Consider the following 27979-nt stretch of genomic DNA (forward strand, 5'->3'; position numbering starts at 1 on the left):
GCCACAGCACCTAGGAGCATGTTTAAGGCTTGGCGGGACTCAAAGAAGGGTTTTCTGCTAACCTTGCCTGCCTGCCTACCTATCTGAGGCCCCGACATTCCTGAAGATGCCGCTCTTACTCCTTGCCAATATCACATGGGCATTAAGTCAAGAATGTTTTGAGACATAGCTTTGAAACCAGCCCCAAAGAAATCCAAAGTAAAGTTGATGTCTCTCTGAGTGTGACATTCACATGAAGAAACACTATCGTGAACGTACCTGCCTGCCTGCCTCCGAGGCGGGAGCTAACACAATGAAAGCCTTTTGCCAGTAAGAAATCAGAAGAGTTTGGGGATGGGAGGAGTTTCATTCATTTTAGCCCAATTAAGCCCTGTGGCTTAATTTTAGCCCAATGCCACTTTCCTCTACTTTACTTCTCTGGAAAATAGTTGAGGTTGAGGATATGTTTTGTATAGCTCTTGTGGAATTCAGCAAAGCACTTTAATATGTTCCTTACACGAAGGAATAAATTCTACTTTCTCTGTTTATGGGGTGGGCAACCTGTTAACATACTGCTGGCCAAATTACCTTTGGCTGAAACCATCTGAAGGCAATAAATTCAAGTTTCATCAGGTGACTCATAGGAAAGGCACTTTCCCCTTCTCCTCCACTAGTTCCTGAGTGCGCATCATAATCACCCGGAGGGCTTATTAAACACACAGATTGCTGTTTCTCGTTTAGTCACCCTGGGGCATGGCCAGGAATTTGCATTTCAGACAAGTTCACAGGTGCTGCTGGTGCTGCTGCTCTGGGATCACTCTAAGAACCATTATCATAAATAGTAGAATCAGAGTTATTTTAAAATAAAGAATATTCATGTGACTCCCTTCTTAGGAACATTCCATGGACCCCATTTACCTATTGAAGAAAGTTCATAATCTTAGCCCAACTTTCAAAACCCTCCAAAATTGACCCATTTCCCACCACTGCTTTCTAAGCTCCACTCATACTCACTTACGAGGCCACCTCCATTCTCCAGAATGTTGTCACTTGTCAGTGTTGTGACTCTTCTTCCACCACCTTGGCCTGAGCTGTCCTACAAATGCTGTAAGAAACAGACCAAGCATCACTTCTCTTTTCCTCCCAAGCAGAAATCCTGGTTTTGTCACACTCATCTCTCTACTCTTTTAGCAATTCGCTCCTAATAACAAAGCTGTTCTTGTTTCCTTAAAAAAACCCCCACAACCTGCATTGATGCCTACTTTGTGCAGGACGATGTGTCAGGCTGTGGGGAGTTGACAAAGCAATGCAGGGAAAAGGGAAAGGAGTATGCTCTGCAGTTGGCATGGTTCTCAGTTAAATAATTCAGGTACACAAAAAAGTCACATTTCTGTATTTTTATAGTTTTAAAATTTTAATTGAATCCTAACGTCATGCCTTTACTGAACTGGGTTGGTAGGAAATGTAAACACAGTCATTGTAGAGCCTTCCCTTCCTCTCAGGCTCACTCCAGAATCCAGGAAGTTTACGTATGACTGGAAAGCAGGAGCAGGACTTCCAAATGCCAGTTCTTGAATGCACTGACATCCTCATTATCCAAGCCCACAGTGGTGGATCTCTGCTTCTATGACAGGCTTGAAATGTGGGAGTCATCGCTGAAGCTGGAAACTTCATGCCCAGGGTCCTGCCTCCCTAAAGTCTGCTTACCTCCTGGTATAACTGCTGCAGTGTGGCTCATGAGTCACTGTTGCTCTTGGAACCCTTAGATCTTTTTCCCTTGAAAATTTTTCAGAAATAAGTACAGACAAAAAGTACCTGAATCTATGGGTTCTACTTACCTGTATGTTTCCCTTATTTATACTTTATTCTCCATAGACTCTCCCTAAGCAATGGCCAAGATAGCCAGTCAGCATCTCCAGACTTACCTTCTACCAGATTTGCAAGTTGAGTGGAGAGAAACTTTTTTCCAAGCAGGGTTCTCATTGACTGACTTGAGTCATGTGTCAACCCCAAACCAATCACTGTGATCAAAGGGATTTGGTATTCTGATTGACCAGGCTTGATTGACACGCCCAGCCCTGGAGCCAGAGGTGGGGTCAGCCCCACACATGCCACGTGGTGGACAATGGGGAAGATGTGGTTTCCCCAAAAAGAAGACAGGAGTTGTGTTAACAGGAGAAAGAAAGCTGGGCAGAGAGAAACCGTGCATGCCACTATAGTGTGCCAGAACCCAAAGACTGGTCAAATTATAAGCTTTTGACAAGCAAAATGATCATAAAGAAGACGCAGCCTCTTCTAATGGCAGTAGATGAAACATGCAGAGAACTTTTAACAAACTTGCCTGGGCTTGCACAGTAAGTTAGGGGAAGGATGCTACCACCTCTATTTTTTTAATGCTCCCTAACTGTTCTAGCTCATCCACTTTTGGGGACCTACCTGAGCCTGTCTTGCTGAGACAAACTCCAAAGTTCAGAACACGTTTTTTTTTTTACCTCTCTACAATCCTGTTCTGTTCATCAGAGTAGATGTATTAGAGAAGTTAATTTGAGACACGTTTTTGGTACTATTTGCATAAACACCCTTAGATATTCTCCTTTTCCAAAAAGGTAGCAACGAAAGATAATTAATATTATGATGGCTATTTCAAATGCTGTTGGCAGAAGATGCTACTTCTAAGCAGAAGTACTTTCAATCAATGCTATACACTGATTATATACTCAACCTCTGCATAGTATCTGCTGTAGTCAAGGAAGATGCTGGCATTTTGAATAAGAAGGGATAATGTGGAAAACCTTTCATGAAGCATTATCGTGTAAAAATAGTAGCTTATAAAACAATATGTATAATCTTATTTATGCCAATATGTATAAGCGTAAACACAGAGAAAGAGATGCTTAGAAATATATTTTAAAATGCTAATAGTATTTATATTTGAGTGTTGGGATTATGGTTGACTGTTTTACATACTTTTTTTTTAGGAAGCTTTATAATGTATATGTATTGCTAGTATAATGTATGCATGCATTTTCCCCAATTTTAAGACACTATTTATAAGAGCACCATACAATGAACAGATCCTCAGTTTAAAAAATTCATTATTACTTTATTACATGTATTATTTTTTCATCTCAACCAAATATCTGACTTGTTCTTTGAGGAAAATAATAAAAACTTAGATTTTTTTCAATAAAAGGGAGAAGTAATAATACGAGATCATACCTTGATTACAAGTTAATGATGATCATATTCTACACAATGTGATGTGTCAACATTTTAAAATTTCAACATGAACGTGGATATTTGCCATTAAAAAGTAGACACAAATCACTTGCCAAAGTGGTAAATTCACAGACACTGAAATAAATAACCAAAAATGGGTAAGTCTTAAATGCTGAAGTCTCTCAACAATGTTCACAGACCAACCCAAATGCCAAGTACAAATAAGGTGACAAAAAAAAAAAATGACATCATCAGCTAATTTCCACTTACTTCTTCATAACCTGGCTGTCTGGTGTTGCACTTGGGTATTGCAAAGACTTATGACAAATCACTCTTAATAGCCAAGATCATCAGTGAAGAATCATAATGATAATAATGTTCATCTGTTTAAAAAAAAGGTATTGTATGTACAGAGACTAAAAATTTCCAGATCTGATGGGGGGGTGCCATAGTTTGGTTCCCCAGAAGCAGACCTGAGACAAGGATTTGGTGCAAGTAGTTATCTGGGAGTTTCAAGGAACAATAGCAGGCGAGTGGGAAAGTGAGAGAGGGAAGGGTTGATTATTGAGCCAACTATCGTGTGGGCAGTTGGAGCTTAATTCCCTGGGGGAAACATTGGGGAGTGGAGGAGAACCTTGGAATTATCCCGTCTGACAGGTGAGGGAGCCTGGGTATTTGTACACTTCCTCCAGAGAGTTATTGGTTGAGCACTGCTCCCAGGGATTGTTAATTTTCTGGCATTTGGCTTGCTACTCATGATTCTGGACAGAGAAGTGTTCTGTGGTATTGAGAAAATAAGCCCTCGTGTACAAAGATGCAGAAGACACTGGCTGAGGGACTTCAGCATGAGCCAAATGAAAGGTCTGAGGGATGTGGCTGGAGCACTTATAGCGTTTGCCACAGTGGGTCCATAAAGTCAGTCCGTTCACCTTCAGCTCATAGAATATAGCTAATTTTCTTCTCACCGTTTATAAACCTTTCTTAGAGCATTCATCCCTTGGTTTTCCATCTCCTTACTTCAAATGGTCATATAAGCACTAGTTTTCTTTGTTATAGTCAGTATCATTAGTTGTCTGGTAGCAACTTCTGGCAACAAAGATTCAAAATCTCTTTGCAGCTGCTCTAGACATGTTTGGATTTGTTGGTTCACAAAATGGCCCCTGATACATGAAGGGCAAGAGAAACAAAAGAAAGAGGCAGACCACTCCAGACTTATAGGCGGCAGGTTTAATAAGCAAGGGAACTTACTTACCAGGCTTGTCTTAGGCAGCTGCAAGATAAGTAAATCTTCACACCACCCCCACCAAAATCTTAAAAGTTTATGTAGAGGCCTTAGGGAGGTTCAGTCATGGATACAGTCCCGGTGGTCTCAACAACACATTACTCTTCAAGGCTGCATCCTTGAAACCGGCTCCCACTGTTTGAATAGTGGGCAGAATGTACATTCCAAGGACAGGGGAGGGAGTGAGGAGCCTCTGATCGCCCAGGTCCAGCTCTTGGGTCAATGGGTGGTCAACATCCTCTCAACAACCTCCTCTAATAGGATTGCACATTCTACTTTGGCATTTTCAAAATGAGTTTCTGCACCATTAATTTCTGGTTGTTTTACAAAGCTTCACTGCCCTGAAGTTCATTCACATATTGACTTTTACTCTCTGAAACGGCCACATCGAGGTGCGTGTCAAAACCTGTGTTGTTAGGCACCTGGAACTCTGAACCTGTAGTCCAAGTGGTCCCATATTTTCATCAAGCCATAGTGTTTGAGCATTTGTGTGCAGATGCAGTGGCCACATAAGACTCATTGAAACTGAAGACCCAGCAGTTGACAAAACTGCCATTAATAATCCTCTAAAATAAGAAATAACTACCTCTCTGGGATAGAGGAAACCAGCCTGGTTCTGTTACAAAGCATATTGGCCATTTGAGGCAGAGAAGACAAAAGCAAATTTATTTTTTTTTTTTTAAATGTTATTTCGGTCATCATTACCACCTTCCAGCCCCAGACCCACTTTGATTGTCAAAATAGTTGACTATTACTAAATATATATATATATATATATATATATATATATATACACACACATACACACAGATACATATATATATACCCAATCATCTGGATTTCAGGAATGCTAGAACATGGGGAGAGTTATTCATTTTAGAATAAAAAGGAGGAAAAAAAACCTATGCAAAGAGATAGAGAATTTTTTTTAATAGCACACAACAGAAGTCTTTTGGGACAGAATTATCTTCATCTGGGAAATGCATTGATAACCCTGAATGAAATAGGCGAGATTGGATGTAGGTGTGGGTGTGGCCAGATACCAAAACCACAGAGGTGGGATGGGGATGGAGTTGCTCTGTGTAATAGCAGATGACGTTTGAACTCCTGAGCAACGCAGAAGGGAGGGATTGAGGAGCAAAGCTGAAAGGAGCAGAAGGAAAGATGAAGAGAGACTGGGACCAGGGGTGGCTAGTAAAATTCCACTGTGGAGGAGTGATGCCTACTTGTTCCTCAAAAAGTTGTTTTTGCTGCTAAAAAGAAAATCCCTACGCTTGTGTTCGAAACTATGCTCTCCTTCCTCAGTTCAGGAAAGTCCATTATTCTCATGAATAGTTTGATGTGTATGATTTTTTTTTGAGATGAAAAAAAGGAAATAAACTGGGATTCAAGTCAAGATCGATGTGAAGGAGGACAGAGAGAGCAAATGAGGTCCAAGGACCTGGGAGGTGGTAGTGGCCCTAAGAATATAAGCTCCACCCTAGGATCCATAGAAGAAATGCAGTGAGGACTCTGTACCTCCTTAACAAAGGGAAATGGAGGGGGTTTGAGCCAATTGTACCCAGGTATTAAAGGTTCAATTGACCCTTAACTGAAACCTGACATACATCTATGTGTGTGTGCTGCTTACCCGACATCTTAGAACACCATGGCAAAAAACTTTTTTTTCTTTAAGAAACCTCTCATAAAAATACATACTATATATTGACGGCATTTAAAAATAAATATGCATTTATATACTCCTATATAGTAAGAGTTGTATATTTGTCACTTTTCTTGAATTATCATGCATCTACCTTTGGCTTTTATTATTTGATGTGAGGCAAACTCATTTGTCAATCAATAGCATTTAGAAAACACTGGATGAGAAGAGGAAGGGAGGAGATGGTGACTGTTTGTTTTAATTTTTTAAACTATTATGGCTTATTACAAAACAAGTTGATTCCTATAAAGAATGAAAATGTCACAACCCTGTCAACATGAAGAGTGTAGAGAGAAACCTAGATGCCAAATACGGTGCCAATTATAATGAGGATATTTTATTGCTTAGAGGTAATACTTATCTGTTTCATCTTATCATAAAAATATGAGTATTCTGATGATACATTTAATGGCTTATATGTGAAGCCCCGTTATGTATAACTATCCAAGAGATAACTATCCCCATGTTGTATGAGTATTAACTATCATTGCTTATTGAATTATTAATAATTCATTGTTTTTGAAAGTAAGTGGATTATCTATGATAAAGACTCAGTCTTTTATTAATGAGAATAGGGTGAATTGGTATACATTTTATTTTATAGTTTATATTAATTAATTGTTTTTTACAAAAGTACCCTGTGTATATAGAAGTATAGAAACATTTCTGGCATTCCACCTTGTTAACAGTAGTTAGCTTAGGGTTGCGAACTTCTGGATGAGAATTCTTTTTCCTCTTACTTTCCTAATTTTGTTCTGATTTACAGTAGGAGAAAATTGACTATGTGGGCTTTATCTTGGTTGTGTTTGTTTTATTTAAGTGTGGTATATGGGAAAATGCCATGGCATCAGATTTAGAAGAGCTGTGATCTAATCAATGCTCAGTAACTTAGCAGCATATCGTCTAAACTTTCCATGCTGTAGTTTAATTGGTTTCGGAATGGGGGAACGACCTTTTTTACTCCCCATGGAAGTGTCGACACAAATAATCCATAACTAGCCTATAAATCAAAATTGGGATGAGTTTATTATGAGCCAACTCTGATGACCATATAGCCCAGGAGAGTCCTTGCACAAAGGAATGGAGCACTCCAAAGAAGTGGGGGTGTACAGAGTGGTTATATACCGTCAAAGAGCATGTATCACATATGATTGGAATGTCCCTTTTACAACAGTCACGAGATTGCTTTGCCGGCACAGCAATTTGGTGAACTACCACGGTCAGGCCCTTTTGGAAAAACAAGTTCAGGCCAAATTAGTTTTACACCAAATGGCTTCCTCATATACTCCAATATCCTATTGTTTGTCATTTATTTATCGGAAGAAAGGACCACGTCTCTCTATCTTGTTTTTTTTTTTTTAACTCACCCCTTGTAACCCTAATGCCTAGCACAGAGCCAGGCTTGAATTTAATAATTGTTTGGTGTTTAATATATAATAATAAAATAATAATTATAACAATATATCATTAATATGTAATACGTAATAATAAACAAAAAGATAAAAACAAAATACATGCTTAGTATTTAACAAATATTTGGTAATAAATATTTAATAAATAGCTAATTCAAGGAATGGGGCATGAATGAGTGTTTTGAATTATTCAACAAGATATCAAGCCAAGGGATAATTATTATATAGCCAGTATGGAACAGCTCCAATAACTGGACTGCTAGGAGAATCTCTAAGTGGTCACACCCTATTTGGCAGGAAAGGGTGAGTCATCTATTCTCTGTTAGGAATGCATGTCTTGATCTGGAAAACTCTAAAGATCTCTCAAGTTTCAAGGCTTGCAGGCAGAGCAATTGACTGCTTTTATTATTTAATTACTATTTAAATATTAGTGCACAAATAATAATGTTTATCACATAAAAATTTAAAAATAAGCATAGCCATAGGGAAGAAAATTAAAATCACCCATAATTCCACCACCCAAAGATAACTGCTATAAAGATTTTGGTGTATCTCTATATACATGCATATGCACATGCCTGCAAAGAGGAAGGCTGGAGAAAGAGAGAGGAAGAGAAAAAGGAAATATGCTTGCGTGTATTCATGGATCATGTTTTTTACTATGAAGATGAGATCATGTCAGCTATACCCCTGTTAATTTTTCATCTAATATGTCATAAGCACCTTTCCATGTAAATGAATTTATTTCTACCACATCATTCTTAATAGTCACCCTATATGGATGTATCTTATTATCACATTGTATTTAACCAATTCTTTTTAATAGGTATTTGGTTTATTTCCTGTTTCTTGCTATTATAAGCAATCTATGTTAAAAACCCTTGCACATCCATCTGGGCCTTTGATTAACTATCAGACTCGCAGATCCCTTCTCTGCACATATTCCTATCCTTAGGCTGGGGCTGTTGCTTGGCACTACCGGCAATTAGGGAATCCAACAGTCCTCACGGCAGATGGTCTTTTACGTGTCTATACGTGGGGTCAAATGATATTTGACTAAACTGAATGGCCAATTAAATGTAGAATTAGATTGGCATTTCCTCTCATTTATTTCATTTACTACCAATCAATATGAATTAAACAATTGCTTCCCATTTTTTTAAACAGACTTTGCTTTCTTTATAGCTTCCCTCTTTCCTTTCTCTAAATAAAAACCCTATGAAAGTAAATATATTTGTAAAATAAATATATTGAATATAAATTATAAATGCATTCAATATAAATTATAAATACATTAAATTATAAATACGTTTTTCAATTTTGAAAGCTCTTAAAACTTCTCTGCCATTTATAGAGCCAGTCATTTTGTATGCATAATCTCTAGTCACTTTCCCAAGGTCACAAGGCTGACAGTGGCAGAGCAGAAAATAAAACTCAGATTTGTCGTCTATGTTTGTTATTCTCAAGGGTAATACTACCTGTATTGCTATAAAGAGAGGTGATGATGACCATATTGTACTTAGCTTCAGAACCAAACTCAGATTTTGTTGACAAAAGTACATGAGCAACCTTATAATAGGACCTTGCTTAATTGCAAATAGCCTTTGATGTCTGTAGTGTGCGTGTGAATTCCCTTTGGAGGGGAAAAAGAATTTAGCCACATAAAAGCCTTTGCAGTCTAAAACAGTGTGATTTACCATTTAACGTCGGTTTACATCCATTTTTACTCTGGGATGATTCCTCAGGCAACAATCAACTATGTTGCCTGTGAGAACCTTGCTGCTGGGAAGGATTAAAGCACTGATGAGTCACTTCTTGTATTCTAAAACAGGTGACAAAGAAATAATGTGATTTTTTAATTGAAACCAGTGATTGAATGGAATCCCCCAGTGGGAAGTAGAATTGGTGATAGCTTAGAGTCTACCATTTCCCTTTAAGAAAACTACGTACACCTGGGATGAGACGACCTCATTAATTTTTGTCGGATTAAAAATATAGTAGACTTCATTTCCTTTTTTATCTTTACCTTTCGAGTACCAATTAACAGAATTCAACAGGGTCTGGAACATAAAGGATGCTCAATAAATATTTTTGTGATTGAAGAATGAATGAATACATGAATTTATTGGGCACAAAGTATGTGCCAGACCTTGTTTTAGGCGCTGAGACTACAGCAGTGAATAGAACAAACAAAAATCCCTGCTCTTGTTGAGCTTTCTATTCTAGTAAAGAAAAAAATGCAATAAATGAATAAAAAGTAAAATGTACAGCAAAATATACAGCGTGTGAAATATTGATAAGGGCTTTAAAGAAAAGTAAATCTGGGAGAGGGAAGAAGTGCGTAGGGAGGGTGTGGATGATGTCAAAATTGTAAATAGCATTATCAGAAATATATACCTGTCCCTAATATTTGCAGGACCTAGAGCAAGAATACCAATGGGGTATGTTTACTATATTATAAATATTCTAAAATTATAAATCAAAATAATAAACTGTAAATTAAAATACATTCCATCCTCTTACTTTGAAATATATCTTCATAATGACAAACTTGAAAATTATATACAAAGTTATGGCTTTTATATGACAGAAAACATCAAACATACTGAATTTAGTTATTAATGTGTGTTTTTGGGTGTTGTGTTGCTGGGCCAGCTGTGTTTAAGTGAATAATCAAAAAGAGAGACATATAATTCATAACATTTTATATGTTTATTCCATGAAATTTATTCTATTTTTCCTCATTTCAGCAAAATCTCTTTGCAAATAATCAAAATTTTGACATAATTTTGTTCTAATCATCTATAAGATCAACAATAAATTGAAATTGTATTCCAAATAAACAAATTTAAATATTATTTCATCAAAAAAGTGAATCAAAATAAACGTAAAAAATTAAAAAATACAATTATGCATATGCTTTAAAAAAGATATTTTATTCTAAAATATTCAAAATTATATACTAATTTAAAAAGTAAAATACAAGTATAATTCATGAATATCGATTTTATGCTGAAATTTATTTAAAACTGAATTTTAAAAATGTTATTGAAAATATAACTAAATCTTTTAAAATACTTTAAAAGTAAAACTTCATAATTCTAACATTCAACATCTGTCTAGTTTTCAATGAAAACGAGCTTATCACATTTCATATTTGTTTCATCTACACCTACCTACATACAAATTTAAGAATAATGCAAATTCTTTAATATTATGAATTGTTTATTAATCACTAGAGGCAACCATTGTGAATATTATGCTAATTCACGAGCATGGCCAGAACTCTATATTGGAACATAAAGAGAAACAAAGAAATGGACTTTCCACATTTACTAGGAAACGATATTTCATTAAGTAAGACAATATTCCTTTTATGTTATCTGAGAGGAAGGATTTAACAGTTGATTAGATTATCTTTATTTTTCCCCAATATATTAATCATCTATTGGCACATAACAAATTGCTCTAAAATTTAGCTACTCCAAACAGCAAACATTTATTATCTCAGTTTCTATGGGTTAGGAATCTGGATGTGGCTTATCTGGGTGCCTGTGGCTCAGTCTTGCACAAGGCTTGGATGACAAAGGTGTTAGTCAGGCTGCCTCTCAAGGCTCACAGCAGGGGAAGGATCTGATTCCAAGCACACCCACATGGTTGTTGGCAGGCCTCAGGTCCGAATTGCCTATTGTCCAAACATCCGTTCTTGGCCGCGTGAGTCTCTCCATCGGGCAGATCGCAACATGGCAGCTGTTTCCTTCAGAGCGAGAGGGAGAGCCCCAGTAGAGATGGTATAGTCTTTTTTCTCTTTTTATAACCTAATTTCCAAAATGACATCCCATCACTTTTGTCCTATCCTATTTATTAGAAGTGAGTCACCCAGTCCAGCCCGCACTCAAGAGAAGGAAATTACAAAGGAGCGTGACTACCAGGGGACAGGGACCATTTGGCCACCATTTTGGATGCTGTTAATCACACCCAACTTTTTTCACTGGCTCAAAACCTCCACACCTGCTGAAGCTTATAGTGTAATTTGGAAGCCCCATTCAAGTGAAAGAATACAAAATCCCAAACACAAATTAGGAACAAAAGCAACTATTTATTAAAGTGAGAAAATAAATTACAAAAAACTACAAATCTAATAAAATGGGCAACTATAATCACAGCAAAATCTAGAAAAATAAATGTGTTGTATTAATTAACTGCCTGACACAACTCGAACACTTTTGCCCTACATTTTTGACAGTATAATCTTTGATCATGTCTTTATATGACAGCAATTTTATAACGTATCTTTTTATAGATAGGGTGTAAAAATAATATCTTTCATCTAGCATGGTTGATTAAAATTTATTTATTTTTATTTTTGATAGGTTAGAAAAGTTTTTTCTCAGCTTTACAACTTTTTATTGGCAATGTCATAACGTTTTCGAATGTCAAATTTGAGAAAACGTCTATGAAGTTTCTTTCTTGTATGAGCTATAAGACTAAGAAGACTAGTCTATGGCTCTGGACATTTGAAGCCTTGTTTCTCCTCCACTAATCACATATTTCTTGTGCCAGGTGCTGTGAGATACCTGCATTTCACAATACAACCTCTGGAACCTGTGCACCTGTGTGTCCCAGATCTGGGTAAGCTGGCACAGTTGAATTAGGAGTATTTCTGGAAGCCATTTCTACAATGGGACAAATACCAATAAATATACAACTGTCATAAATTATATAAATATGTTTTATTAAACTTCCTTTTAGCTGGAACCCCAAAATGTCTGTAGCCACTTGATATAAGAGACAGCATGATGGAGGGGATGTCCTAGTGGAAAGAGACAGTAGTCTAACTTTAGTTAAAATAGAATACTTCTGAAATTTTACAGAAACATGACTATGAAGATGTGGCTCTTCCAAAACCAGTCTTAAAGTTTAAGCTTCATTAGTTTCTTCATAAATCCACCTCTGTTCTTGACAAAAACAAACTGAAGGGGGAAAAGAATTCCACATGAGCTACATGGTACTATACAGAGCAGACCTAATTTTCAGAATTCAATAAATATTGAAGTTACTCTTGATTAAGAAGTCTAGTCACTATGTGGCTTCATCTTTTCTGAGGGAAAGAACAAGGATATGGATCATTCTATCCCTCTAGTCCTTTCCAGTTCCCATGATTCCACGATTCTCTTTTCAAAATACCTTTAGTGCATTCAATGTCTCAGACAGGCTGAGGGAGACTCAACGTTATCCACTTGAACCTGAACTGGAGGAAGGTACCCACTGTCAAAAGAGCATTGATAGTGAAGGGGAAGTTGGCTACAGGGCTAATATCTAAGTCACACTAGTAGTGGTGGCTCCAGGAGCAGGTGACTGGGATGGGAAAACTGGAGCACACCCCATCCCCCACCCCGCCCCCCTGGGGCCTCCAACACAGAGAAACTTCTGCATCACAAATTAGATTGGACTTAGTTTCACCTCTGAATCATAGCTAGGCTCAGTTCTTCCTGTTTAATTTTATTTTTATTGTTTATCTCTGTTTAACACAGTATTAATGGATCATTTTCACTCAGATGGTACTATGCTCTGAAAATGAAGCCTTAACTATAAGGGACAAAGAATTCATCAATGACATCAGTCATTCTTTAATTAATTAGAGTGCCCTTAATAAGACGCAGAAGAACAAATACCATATTTGAGCATGATTACATTATCTCTGCATGATGGCCTGCATTTAGCAGTTCTGGGCTTCCTGTTTTTCTGTATGCTACAGAAATATAGATAACTCAGAGCATCCACAAATCTAATCAGTGTTAGATTGTAGAAACCAAATCTAAAGTTAGGCTTTAGAACTCAATTTTGCAAATATTCAATGGGGGGATTTTTGCTATTTGAGGAGGTTAAAATGTCTCGGTGGAAATTGAAATAAAGTACTTAGGTGGAGGTCAGGGAATTCTTTCAGTGTTTTGTAAGACTATTGTTTTTACTAAGTCCCAGATTAGCCTAAATTGTGGTGACTTTATGTCCAGAATTTTTTGGAACAATCCTTGTTTCAAATTTACTGTCCATCACCCCCCCTCACATCCCCAGGGAGGCTCATATTTATCACATCACAGTGACCAAATATTTCGTATAGAAAATATGAACATAGAAAAATTTGGCAAAAGAGAATATGTGCTTTACTTCCTAGCATCATTTTTTAATTGCTAAAGCTGCAAAGGTGAAAGAGAAAAGTTGATATAAATACTGCAAATCAATAAGCAATCTGAGTATCTCTCTCTGTGGTATAAGGGTAAGGCTTTCTTGTGAATAGTGAAATTCAGGAAGAATCTTTAAATCGGCTTTTAAGAAATTCACCATAGGTTGAGCCGAATGTGTAATATTCAGTACAGGTTGATTTCTGCTACTTTTACTGGCAAACAATGGCCAACTGCCAAAGCATATTCAACCCACACAGCTGTTTCAATGATTCATTTCCCTTGATTTCCCAGCTGACCCATTCAGAAGGGGAACAGCAGGTTTCAAGCTGCAGTTGCTAGCCTCATTGCTACGAGGACCCCTCCCCTTCCATTGTGGGAGCGTTTGAAAGGCTAACGTGAGGGACACTTACCCTTGGAAACAAAGTTGTTTCCGTGACTAGCGTGTAACAGGCAAGAGAGGTGCAGAAGAAACTGAAATGTTGATTTTATGGTGAGGTGCTCACCATGGCTCTGAATCATAGCTTATGTCTCCAGCTTTCTCTCACTACACCCAGACTTTAGCCCAACATTCCAACCACTCTGGCAGTTTGCAAAACACAGAAGGTTCTTTCACCCATTGGTACCACTGCTTTTCCCACTGGCTGGAATGTTCTTCCCTCTTCTTTGTTTGAGAACTCATGCTACCTCCAAGGTGCAACCCAAACATTGCAGTCTCTGGAAGCTGTTCGAGAACGCTCTGAGGTAGGCTAGATCTACCTCATTCTTACTGGAGGGATATTGCCCACAATGGGGTGAAATTGGCTCTTGGAAGGCAAAAAAATACTACTTTTTTTATGTATAAAGCACAGATATACATATAATACATAAACAGATGTGGAATTTATCTGTGGTATGAAAATTTCCTTTTGGGGGTAGCAAAATATGTAAAAAGTCTCCTTAAGTGAGCATAATTTTGAGAAATTCTGGGTTACATGCTCCTTCATCTCCCCTGTGCATACTGTTTAGCTTGTTTTCAGTCACTGATTTTGGATGGTTTGCTGCTCAGCATTATTACAGCAAAAGCTGACTGATACCCCTTTTTTAAAGGCCTCCCTCCTCCCACTCCAGTCATGATTGTAAGTTTCTTGAGCGCTGGGATGCTGTCTTGCGCTCTGCTGCCCCCTCAGGACCAGGTACAGTGCTGGAACGTAGCAGTAGCATGTACTAAGGAGATGTTTGTGCAAAAGCTTTGACGAGACCATGGCTTCTCAGTCCTACTCAGGACTTGTATACCCATTATGTTCTACAAAGGAGGCTTCGATCCCTTCCCACTTTTTCAGCACTTATGATCTGATGAGAAGGAGTTTCACGAATTTTTATTCCATTTGCAATAGCCAAAGTAGTGACTGAAAGTTGAACTTAGAGTGGGGATGTGTCCTGTTCAAATGTCCAGCGGGGGCTTTGGCTCAGCCAGGTGAGGGTGTTTGACATGTTCTATCTCCAAAAGTCACAGCATGTCCCTGGGTAACCATGTGTCTGTCAAGGATGGCATTTTCACTGTAACATTAGTTGAATCAGAAGCACTGGGTGCCAATTTGCAGCCATATTTGCAGCTGTCTGTAGTAGTGGCACAGATCCCTATGATTGCTTTAAATTACTTCAAAGTCAATATTGAAAAACTCTCCTTAAAATTATTTGTACATATCATTCTTTTATTTTATGTAGCTCTTTTATCAATATCCCACATTAAAATGATGATGAAGAAGATAATGACAGAAGATAGCCAACTCTATTGAGCTTGTATTATGTCCCATACACTTTGATAAGTATTGTCCATCCATAACCTCATTTAACTCTCCCAATAGTCCTATGAGACCAGTATTACTGTTTTCCTGATTAACAGATGGGGAAACTGAGGATTAAGGCAATTAAGCAATTATCCCAAGGCCTCACAGCCAGAAGTGGGAAAGCTAGAATTCAAACCCAGGAAAATCTGACTCCAGAACCTAAGGTTTTAAAACACTATGCCAATCCAAAACAAAAACCGTTTCAAAATTACATAAATAAAATGCCGCACTCTAAAAGCATCTAATTGGTGGTTATTATGATTACTGTTAACAAGATTAAATAAATGGGCAGGACATTTCAATTTGCAAAGTAAGATGAAATTTTAGCTTGGAATATGTGCATGGCATTCCAGTCACTGGCCTGTATATGGAAAATTGACTGTCCCCAAATGGTAAGAAGTTGAAAAATAGATTCCAAGGAAAATATTGAGATGTGTTGAAGAATTTGTCTAATCAAGCTTGTAGTTAGAAGTTATTGTTGATAGAAAAGTGTGAGTGTGTGTTGGGGGGAGGGGGTTGGTGAAAGGAGACAGAGAAAGAAGGGAGGAAGAGAAAAGACTAAAAGAAAAAATTCTAGTTCTTTTGGGAGCCTCCACTACCCTCCCCCACTCCAGTTGCTAGCATGAATGAATTCTTTTCATAGAAATTGGCAACACAATAGGACATCAGGGACTAAAAAATAAAAAGAAAAACCCAAATGTGGAAAGTGAGTGCATGGCTCAGAGAGTGGAATTAGAACAGACCTTTTCCATTTCTAGGAGACATTACGTTTTCCGTGTGGCGGCATGTCACCTGGCCCCTTTGAAAGATGCAGCACATTTTGTAGCCCTTAAAAGCAATGTGGAGAAAGTGGTATTCCTTAGACTTGAGTGGCATTAATTTTTTTTAAATTTTGGCTCTAAAACAGAGGGGAAGGGTGATCAGAGCAAAATAGAATTCAACTCTTTAGCTAAGAAATTTATCCCAAATGAAATTTCAGATTTTATTCTTATCCTGAAAACTCCTTACTTCCCAAGAAGACTTTGTGAGCAAAAACTCGTTTCCTAAGACTAATCACTAATGCTGATTTACTCCTTCTCGTCAGCTGTTTTGTTATTGGAAGAAAAACATAGTCTAGTTGAAGGTATTGTCTCTGGAGTAAGACTTACTACCACTGTGTTCTTCGGCAGATGACTTACCCTCTGACCCTCAGTTTCCACACCTACCACATCGGGTAGTAATATTTACTTCTACAGGTAGTAATGGGTTGAATGAGAAAGCATATATAAAGGGTCAGCTCAATATTTTTCCCTTCCTTCTTATCCTTCCTTCTACAGCTGTAAAATAATTTGGTTGGCAATATTTTCTCTAACGTTTCTTCCAACTTTGTAGTTCTATGGTAGTTAATTCACATTTCAGCAATATTTTTTATACTCATTGGCTTTCCTGGTTGAGTTTCCTGTAAAATTTTCACAGGTAATCAGAGAATAGAGGCAAACAGGAAAGATGGTGTGGAGGAAACATCACGGTGTGGTTTCGTGTGAACAGCTGACACTGCTGCTTCTGGTCTGAATTAAGAAAGCTGCACAGTCACCACCAAAACAGAAACTTTTAAAGTCACTCTGCAAGTTTTAGCTGAACAGACATTTCTCAACAATGCCAGCTGGAGAGGATGATGGAAGGCTGTGAGGGACACAGAAAAAAGACACCAAGGGTTACAAAGAAAAAAAAAAAAGATCATTTCTTTATCTCTTTTTTTATTGGTAGGCATTTATCAAATATATCTTGTGCATTACATCGTGTAGTCCTTTCGATAACCTAGGATAGAAACATATTAACCTCATTTTGCAGATGGGCAAACTGAGGTTCTGAGAAGCTAATTAACTTCTCCAAGTTTAATCAGCTAGTTGATACCTAAGCCAGGATTCCAGCCCAGTCTGCGGGCTCCAAAGGCGGTCCATTTTACAGGCTGATTCCCAGCGATATATGAGCCAGGATGTATAATCCAAATTAGTTTAAGCAAAAATAGGGAATATGTTAATTCCCATGAGCAAGTCATGGGAAGCAGCAGAAAGAGCTAGTCCCAGAAATAACTAGTTCCAATGGGTATATACACCGTTGGGTTGCTTGTACTCCTTCCTTACCTCCATCCTTCCACCTGCCCTCCCTCCTTCCCTCTCACTTCTATCTCCTATTTCTCACAGTCCAAACCCACGGCCATAGGCAGCTTCAGTGTTATATCTTACAACTACATGACAAGGGAAATAGAAGGCTTCCTTGCCTTCTCCTGAGATAAACTATGTCAACCTTCAAAAACAGAAATCAGTTTAAGAGGCAAAGTGTTTATTTGGGATCAAAGAATTGCAATTCAGGGACCACAGATTTAGGTAGAAACCCAAATAGTGTCCGAATTACAGGGTAAAAGAGGAGGGTTTTTATGGGGAAAGGAAAGGGGTAATTATATGAAAAGAAGAGAAAGAGAAAAAAAAATCTTCTATAGGTGTTAATAACCTAGTTTATTCTTTAGCTATATATGGCTGGTTACCAATTCTGTCTTCAGAAATAGACCCCATAATCATCAGTCTTTGTGGTCAGGATGTCTGCTTTCCTGGTAGCTGTATAAAAAGTTGTTTGGAAGACAATGTTGGTTTGGCCCAGTCCAAAGGTCTGGCCCAGTTCGAACAGTCCAGAGGTTCAAGGAGTAAGATGTGCAGGCAGTTCCTCTGAAATGGCTGCTCTGGCTCTGTTTTATTTTATTTTATTATTATTATTTTTTTTAAAAACATGCTGACTTTTTTTTTTTTGAGGAAGATTGGCCTTGTGCTAACATCTGTTGCCAATCTTCCTCTTTTTCTTTTTTCCCCCCAAAGCCCCAGTACATAGTTGTGTGTCATCGTTGTAGAGTTGTAGTTCTTCTATGTGAGATGCTGCCTCAGCACGGCTTGGTGAGCGGCGACTAGGTCCGTGTAGGATCCAAACCAGTGAACCCCAGGCCGCCAAAGTGGAGCGTGTGAACTTAACCGCTATGCCACCGGGCCGGCCCCCCAGCTCTATTTTAAAATGGCTCCACTTATGTCAACTTTTCACACTATTTAGGAAAAGGCTATTATTGTTCTGGTTCAGTTGTCCATCCATTTCTGAAACAATAAGAGTGTACATGGAGATGGTTACAATGACTGGTTCAGGCTAGGTCGCGTACCTACATTTGTGACCTGGGGTCTGTAGTATTGGAATTAGAAACCCCTTGCAGAATCACAACACTGGAGGAGAAGCAGCTGCCCAAAAAGAAAAGATTTGCTGTTTGGGGCTAGATAAAACAAAAAATCACCCCTCTCTAGGTACAGGAAAAAGATGGACTTTGGAGGTGGGTGGAAATAAGTTTTAACTCCATTCCACTGCTTCCCAGATGCATGATATTGAATTTTAGTCACAATGGTAAGTGAGATATGAAGTAATAAATCCAAGAGCGGTCAATACTAAACAACTACTTGCTAAATCGAAGGATGATAAAGTGCTAGGTAAATGCAAGGTTCTAATATTAATATCACTTCGATCTTTAATTTAAATTTTCCTTATCAGGACTTATAATTTGAGAACTTCCCTCTGCCCCCCACTCCCACACTGTGGCCACTTTCCCAAGGCATAGTGTTCAAGTAGATTGTAAGCCTCTGGAAAGCAAGGACAGTATTTTCTGTATCTTTTGTATTCCCAGGATACCCAGCAAAGGGTTGGGCATACCCTGTGTTAACAGCACTTGTTTAAAAAGTACTTGTTAACTTATATCATTGAAAAGATTTGCAGACTAAGTCACATTGGAAGTCCATACTCAAATTTAGCACCTCTTGTGCTAGTGTTCTAGGTTCTGGGCAAGTAAGCATTTCTGAGAACAGATATTCAGAGTGTTAATATTCACTTTTATCTAAAATGTGCAAATGAGTGACATTTTATCAATTTCTTTGGCCTCAAGTTGCAAGGTTATGTTAAATCATTTTCATATTCGATAATATTGTTGCTTTGAAAATGAGGAATATCATGAATGTTAAGCACTTGGAACCTGCCCTGCATTAGTAGTTTAATTCTGTTCTTCTCATGATCATTTTTTATACGTTTCCAGGTATTAATTATGTTCACACTGATGTTCTAAAATAACCTTAGCCAAACTCATTATATATTTTGATGGAAAAGCACTTAAATCTAAATGACAATTTACATTTACCTTTCTAAAATAGATTTGTAATGACTGTTAAAGCCACTTCCCTAAATAGACTCCGATTTTGAAATTCTAATTGAATTTTATATTTTGTCCTACAAAAAATAAGCACATTGTTATTTTGCCTGAAATTGCTGGGTGTCTTACCCAATTAATCATGGCTTGAAACATGAGTTACTCTTTCGTGTCCTTTTGTCAATGGGTTGAAAACTCTCTTCCATGAATGCCACGGATTGTGGGTGAGTACTGAGGAGGCACAGGTGATTTAAGGATACCTGGGCTTTATCTGTACTGTGAGTGTAGGATGTTCAAGTGCTAAAGGTGCTGGAACATTAATGTGGATGTCAACATTTCTTTTGTATGAAAATGGAAGGCATGAATCTCCTACCTTGCATTGCTGATCATGTTCCAATTGGCTTGAGTCCCTTTTCTTCCAATTACGATTCCATTAAGCCTTTGAAGAGCTTCCCATTACTCTAGAATATAGTCCAAACTGCTTAAGATTCCCTTCAAGGACCTGCAGATTCTAGCCTCTGCCTAACCCCACGGCCTCATCTTGTGTCACTCTTGCCCCATCGTTGCCATCTTCCAGCCACAGTCTCCTTCAGTTCCTCTAATGAATGACCATGTTTCCCACTACTTAACGCAAAATATGTTCGTGTATCTATTCTCCTGCCTGGAATGCTTTCTCTATCCTCTCCTTCACCTGGCTAACTCTCACCAGCCCATAAGTTTCTGCTTCAGTAGCATTTCATCCTGACCTCCCAGACCATGTGAGTATTGTCAAAGGGCTATGTGTTTTAGGTTTAAATTTCTAAAAGTCTAATAAAGGCCTATAATTGTTCCCTTAGAAATGGACAGTTTTGTCCCAAGGCTAAGGGGAACCAAGAATAAAGAGCAGAAGAGCAGAGACCCTTGGATTCCTTAAGCGCTTTTTGTGTTCTTTTCCCATTTCTAGTTCCCCAGAGAACAAAGTCAAAGAAACAGGAATTGAAACAGGCAAAGCCTCGAAGGATAGAGTTGGACACAGATGAACCGACAAATCCAGCAGCTTTCCTGGACTAGTCTGTGAATAAGAGGAGTAGGGTGCTCTTTGTGAAACCTCAGCATTGAAACGGTCCATGAAACTACTCCATCTGGACAATTATCAGTCCCTTCTGTCTGCCAGGTCTCCCTACAGGGCTCTGAGCGCTGGGCTCTGAGCGCTGGGCTCCTCGCTGTTAGCAGTGATGCCTCTGGGCACACTCTTAGTCCAATTTAGGCTTAGCATTTTTAGCCAATGCCCTTCTGTCGTTATTTTAAATAGTTTGCAGAAGTGAAGAATGCGTGTGCATGTGTGTATTCTGATGACTACAAACAGATTTCAGCTTTATAACTTTCATGCACAATATTCCGTACTCACAGATAACATTTTCACATTGTTTCTGAAACATACTTGGTGATATTCCAAAGTCCTGTGAGCAGATAAGAGGGAGGAAGCCTCTGCTGTGGTGAAGACTGACCTCAATCTACAATTTCCTGTCTACCAAACATCCCATACTTTCCTGATTAAGCAGCATCCCAGTAATTAAATATTTATTTTTCTAATTATTTGTTTGATGTTGTTCCCTCCCACTAGTCTGTACATTTCAGGAGGTTTAGTAATGTCCTTCTTGTTCATTGCTTTATTCTCACTGCTTAGAACATAATAGATGCTCAATAAATATTTACCAAACGAATAACAGGATAAAAAGGGGAGAAGAGGCGGGGAATGGAGGAGGCAAAAAAGCGTTCTATCTTTGCTCTTCCTTCCTGGGTCTAGGCCTCAACATTGTGTGCTCCTGAAACTCCTCTTACTGTCTTCTCTTGCTCCTCATACCCAAGTGTGCATTTTAACCCCCTATCATGTACTTATTTAAATGTTCTGTAACTGAAAGAAATGTCACTCGTTTTTGTGCCTATGGAGGAACCACTTTAAATACTGGTTTTCAAATTCGGTTAAATCTTATTGAACCAGACAGGATACAAGATCTTTTAGAATAAATTCTAAATTCTTTTTGTTTTTATTTTAACATCCAGGCCATAAAAGTTAATTGTGAGTAGTTGTTATTTGCAGATACTGAAAGAATCATTCAATATACATTTCAAATAACACAGCGGCCAGCAGACAGATTCAGGGTGTTTCATTGAAATGCAGAGTAAAAAATAAATTGTCTTAGAGTAGAAAAAATTATTTGTGGTGGTACAAATGACCACAGGGATTCACCCCCCAGACTACAGACTGTGTGTTTGGGCTTCCCTTTGAGAGGAGCGTGGAAAATAAAAGCATGGAAGTAGCAAACAGCAAATTAAAGCAGAACTTCTGATCAAAGAGAATAATGTTATCACTGGGGATCATTTCTATGTTTCTAACAAGTTAGCCTGAAACTTAGAAAAGAGTTTGTCACTTTAAAACATCAAAATGAGTTGCTAAGAGATATTCTAATAGAGGTCTGAAAAATAAGGGAAAAAATTTAGTGAACTGTCTGAGTGCCAATGATCACTCCAGTTGACTGCTGTATATTAGACAAAGGCGCTCCCTGTGAGTGGGCAGGAAGGATCCAGACAGGATGCTCAGATAGGATCCAGAAAGGGGCGCAGCAAAGGTCGTGGGTCAGCTCTCACTCTCCCCGTTAGGCGGGCACCTTTTAGCAAAATATAAAATAAATTGATTACGTTTAATGGGAAAGATCTCTATTGTACCTTGATACTTTCTTTACACATTTATTCTCTTTTAATTATCTTGAGAGGCAATTTGACAAAAGGATTAAAAACATGAGCTTTGACATGAGAGAGAACTACATTTAAATCCTGAATGTATCCTCCATTGGTTCAGTGATCATTCCTCCCCTGCTCTCAGCCTGGATCACTTTGACTACAACATTGAAATGATAGTGTCTTCATTAGTATTTTGTTCTAAGGATTAAATAAAATGAGATCTGTATTATGCCTAGCACATTCTTCGGTGCATAGTAGGTGCTCAGAAAATGACAGTTGCTGCTATATTGTTTAGTATTGGGGTTTTCCTAATGGTAAATTTAATAAAGAGGCTTTTTAAAAGGAAGGATGCTTATCTTGATCTGAGTAAAACCACACAGATCAAGCCATGCCCCATACAACTCTAACAATTGGTGGCAATATATCAACATTTCAAATAATTCAGTGATAACATTTTCTTGGATACTTAATTATGAACAAATAATAATGACAATTCAATGGATGGGAGCTCCCTGCTGATCTTTGACAATACCAAAAGATATAGCAAATTGCCCCATTCATGAAGTGACCTGGATATCAACTGGTCATAAAAAATGCAAAATATGCTCAATCTAGGAAGGGATATAGACTATGCACATGGACTTTGTCCACCTAACTTTTCACACTTCAGCAAATATTATAACTGCTCTTATTTAAAAATATATTTCAGGGGCTGGCCCGGTGGCGCAGGCGGTTAAGTGCGCGTGCCCCGCTGCGGCGGCCCAGGGTTTGCCGGTTCGGATCCCGGGTGCGCACCAACGTACCGCTTGTCAAGCCATGCTGTGGTGGCGTCCCATATAAAGTAGAGGAAGATGGGCATGGATGTTAGTCCAGGGCCAGTCTTCCTCAGCAAAAAAAAAAAGAAAGAGGAGGATTGGCAGATGTTAGCTTAGGGCCATCTTCCTTACAAAAAAATAAAATAAAAATATGTTTCATGGGGGCTGGCCCCGTGGCATAGCGGTTGAGTGCACGCGCTCCGCTGCTGGCGGCCTAGGTTTGGATCCCGGGCGCGCAACGACGCACTGCTTGTCAGGCCATGCTGTGGCAGCGTCCCTTGTAAAGTGGAGGAAGATGGGCATGGATGTTGGCCCAGGGCCGGTCTTCCTCAGCAAAGAGAGGAGGATTGGCATGGATGTTAGCTCAGGGCTGATCTTCCTCAGAAAAAATAAATAAATAAAAAAATATAAAAATTAAAAATATATTTCATCATATCTTCATTTTTTCCATGAAACGAAGAAGTTTATTTCACAGACACACACAGAGACACAATAAACACACTGCTTGCGTGCAGGTATCAGAGCACACAAAATACAAAGGTGGTAGGAGGTGGGGCCGGTACTTTATATTTCAAGCATAGCTTCACAAGCAGTTATTCTGCAAATAGATTTCAAAAAATAATTACATTAATCAAAACTCTATTTATTCTCCTGCATGAGTATTGATTTCACTTACACTTACCAAATTTATATTCTGCCTCTTTAATTGCCTGCCTCTTACTGCCTCTCACTTCTCTGGACGAAGAGTACATACATATCTGCACACCATAAATTCGCTCAGGGTTCTCCTTTGAAATAAGATGTCTGTGAAACCCTAGTACAAAGAAGCTGGAACTAGGTTCATTTTTTCCCACTCCTGTTTCTCACTAGACCTGCTCCTGGAATTCTTTGGTCTACCCTAGTTTTTTATTTACATTTGCTGTATAAGCAAATGATGATTGCGGTATGTTTAGTACCCTGAAAATTGATAAATTACTTTATTCTTGGCATGACATCTTCTAAGATTTTTAGAAGCAGCTTAAAAAGCTAATATTAAAGTGGTATAAGATATCAACCAACGGAGAGTGTTTGTAATTCAATGAGAGAAAGAGACAAAGTAAACAATAAATGTAACAATGGTTAATAAATAAAATATAATAAATAAAATAAAAACATTTGGGGGAACTTGAATAGAGAGGGAAGAGTAATTCTTTGTACTATTATTGAAATTTTGTTGTTAGTCTACAGTTACTTTAAAATAAAAAAATTTTAAAAAAAACAGTGCCAGGTAAGATTTTAAATGATGATGACTCATGATCATTTAAGATGGTGACTACGTGGTGTGATTCTGAGGAGCAGGGGGTGATTAAGGAGACACAGATAAAGTGCTTAATATGAACCCACTACACAATACCCTACACCGGAGCTCAGTCATCTTTAAAACACACTCATCTCAGTGTAGTAAACCCTGGTTAAGATTTAAATAATTTCAAAATCCAACACTGATCTTCCAAGTCACCATCAGCAAAATAAGATAACATAAAATGCAAAATAAGATAACATAAAATACAAAATAAAATATGAAGGCTTTCAAATGAATTTTGCTTTGAACACAATTCCAGTATCAAATATCCTTGCTTACTATTACCAAAGAATATATCAAGGAAAAGTAACCCAATTTGCAGGCCGCACACTGGCAATCTCATCCCTGTCATGCTTATGATCAATATTTTTTTTTCTAGTTACTGGGCATTTTAATGATCTCAGTTGTCTCTAGGAAACCCACCAGGCCTCCACAACCCACAGCACTGCCGTCCGCTCACAAGTCTCCCTTGAGAACAGGACCATCTGCAGCTGTGAACATGACAGCCTACAGAAACGTGCAGGGGAAATGGGCGTGCCCTCTGCAAAGTCTCTTAATCCTTTACTCATTTCAACATCATGGCATTTTATGGCTTCCCTCAAGAGACAATTCCTATTATTCTCACAGTTTATCTAGGCTTCTGGAAAAATCTGTTTGCAAGTTGCCTTCCTACCTCATTTCCCCTGGCAGTAGGTTTACTGAGGAATACATTTTACCTTTACATTTTTATATCTGAGGAAAAACTGCTCACTAGACATTTGGGATTCCCTAAGAGAGACACACACAAACAGGAAGACTATAAAATAGAAAAGGATAAATTGAGACACCAAGATAAACATGTACTTCAATTCTGATATCCTGACCTATTTTTAAAAGCTAAGGAGAGAACAAGTTCTGTTCCACCTCCTGAGTAATGCCACGGGAATTCTCTCAGTGCCGTGGTAACGTGGAGCATAAAGCAGCTCTCTCGGTTCCTGGTAGGGAAGTTCAGCTTTTTAAATTTCGAAAAGAAATGACAGTAATTGTTCTTCACCTCTCAAAAAATCTTCTCTTTCGGTAGCTTAGTGATGGCAGCAGGTGTCATACCTTAGACTCGAGTACTATTGGTAAGGTCACTATATTCCCAAGATTCCTTAATTTTCTGAAAGTGTGCAATTCAGAATGTTTTGAAAATAAAAAAAAAAACAGGATATTTGACTTTTCAAATTCCTTTCATTGCCTGATTATATGGAACGGTCTCCTTTTGAGGAGAGAAACTGGGAATCACTTGGAAGATGATTTTAGTATCATGAAGAGGATATAATGTAATCTATTCCAAAGAATACCTTCACCCAAAAACCTGTCAATTATAATCAATTCCAAATTGTTTGTGAACACTGGGGACAGAGAAGACAGAGCCAGTGAAATTCCAGGATAATCTGAATCTTTCACTACTTTCTTCTTGCTCACCATGTTCCTTCCTACCACAGGGTCTTTGCATACGCTGTCCTCTATTTCACACAATAATGCTTTATTCGAGTTCATCTTCTCTTGTACCTATATTTAAGTCTTACCAATAATTCAAAGGGTTGAATTCAACAACTATTTATGGCCAACAATGGGCGGTACTTTGTTGGCATTTGGAATATAGGAATGAACAAGATAAAGGCTTTGCAGTCAGCATAGGACACATCCACAGACTCAAACACTATTCCAACAGGGTCAGCACGCTGGCAGAGGCACGTATGGAATGGGAAGCAGCATAACACGGTGGTTAAGAACAGGTGTTCTGGAGCTGCACTGCCTGGGTTTAGTCCTACTCTGTCACTTACTAGCTGTGTGACCTCAGACAAGTTACTTACCCTCTCTGGGCGTCAGTTTCTTCATCTGAAAAATGAGGATGATGATAATACTGTATCTCCCTCAAGCGTTGCTTTGATGGTTAAATGAAGTAATATATATCATGTGCTTAGAAGAGCACTTGCGTCTGGTAGGATTTGTTCTTATTATCAATGCTACAGGAGTCCATAGGAGTACATGACTAATTCTTCCCAGAGACTTTTCAGGGAACCTGGCATTAGAATTGCATTTTTGAGGGCACATCAGCACAGAAAGCACAGACTTCTCTTTCAAACATCTTAACACCACCAGAAGGCATTTCCAAATTTCAAATTGCCAACTCATGACAACTATGCAGGTTCTAAGTTTCAACCCAATATTCTTTGCAAGTTCTTTCCTTACTCTTTGAAAAAATCATTATTTTCTATTTTAAACAAATGCTATGAAATCATCTCAGAATTCCCCTCAGGAATGATCCTAGCTTTGAAGAAAGTGGTCTCAACCAACATGCTAGTTATTTCAGTGTAAAAACATCTGGAACGTACGTCCCGAATTTCCCTGGACTGTACCTAGGCTTCAGGATGAACGAAGGTGGTGTTGTAACTGTGCTTGGGACATTCTGAAACAGGCCACACTCTCCCACTGTTTGAGAGACTTGCTGAGAGTGAAAAGTATCTGGCTGGATTTATTCACCATTAATTATTCCTCCCTCTGTATACTCAAGGATTTCAGACCATCAACAAATTACTGTAAGTGATTTCTAGTCGCATCCAACCAGCAAAAAGCTGTCTCTGATGTATCAAAAAAAAAAAGGCAAACTTCACATTGGTGAGTTCTCTTTTCCTGGACAGACTCTGTGCTATATGATCCCTGGAAGATCAAAATGAGAGAGTACTGAAGGTTGAAGCTACGTTATATTTCTGTAAATTTAGACATGACAAAATAAACTGAAAATTCCAACATTTAAAACCTTAAGTTTACATTGGAATTTAAAGAACTTAAAACTGTCTGTTCTGCTGGGGATAAAAGGCAGCCTTGGTAAGAGAGAGAATGGTATAAAGTGATCAGGCCTGGGATGATGAAATGAAATGAATGCAATGTATTTCCCTGTAGAAATGTTCAAAATCAAAGCAATGCCATAAACTTTCTATTTTCCCATAAACTGATACACTTTTAAATCATTTCTGTATATTTATCAATTCTCTCAAACATTACTCAAAAATGTTTAAAAAGAAAAATTAAAGTGTGGCAACATAGAAGTGCATTAATTATTTTGTGATGAAGGAAAGGAGGTTAGAATTAGTGTTCTGTGAGTGAAGAGCTTTGACAAGATAGAAAGTGGTCATCCCAGGGATCCATTCATTATTTTTTGACTCCATAAGCACAATTATTCAAGGCCCACTATGTGGTAGGGTTTTATACACAGGATAGATTTATTTTAGTCCTCAGGGAGTGTGCCAGGAAACAGATGACT

The 27979-nt window shown here is 38.2% G+C and overlaps 1 pseudogene; it reads right to left on the reverse strand.

Annotated features, from left to right (window-relative positions):
- Positions 1-4083: 4083 nt before the first annotated feature.
- LOC131420945 (methylmalonic aciduria and homocystinuria type D homolog, mitochondrial-like) overlaps positions 4084-27979 on the reverse strand; it is a 64548-nt pseudogene continuing 40652 nt past the window's right edge.

The sequence above is a fragment of the Diceros bicornis genome, chromosome 2, assembly GCF_020826845.1.
Source record: "Diceros bicornis minor isolate mBicDic1 chromosome 2, mDicBic1.mat.cur, whole genome shotgun sequence".
NCBI lineage: Eukaryota > Metazoa > Chordata > Mammalia > Perissodactyla > Rhinocerotidae > Diceros > Diceros bicornis.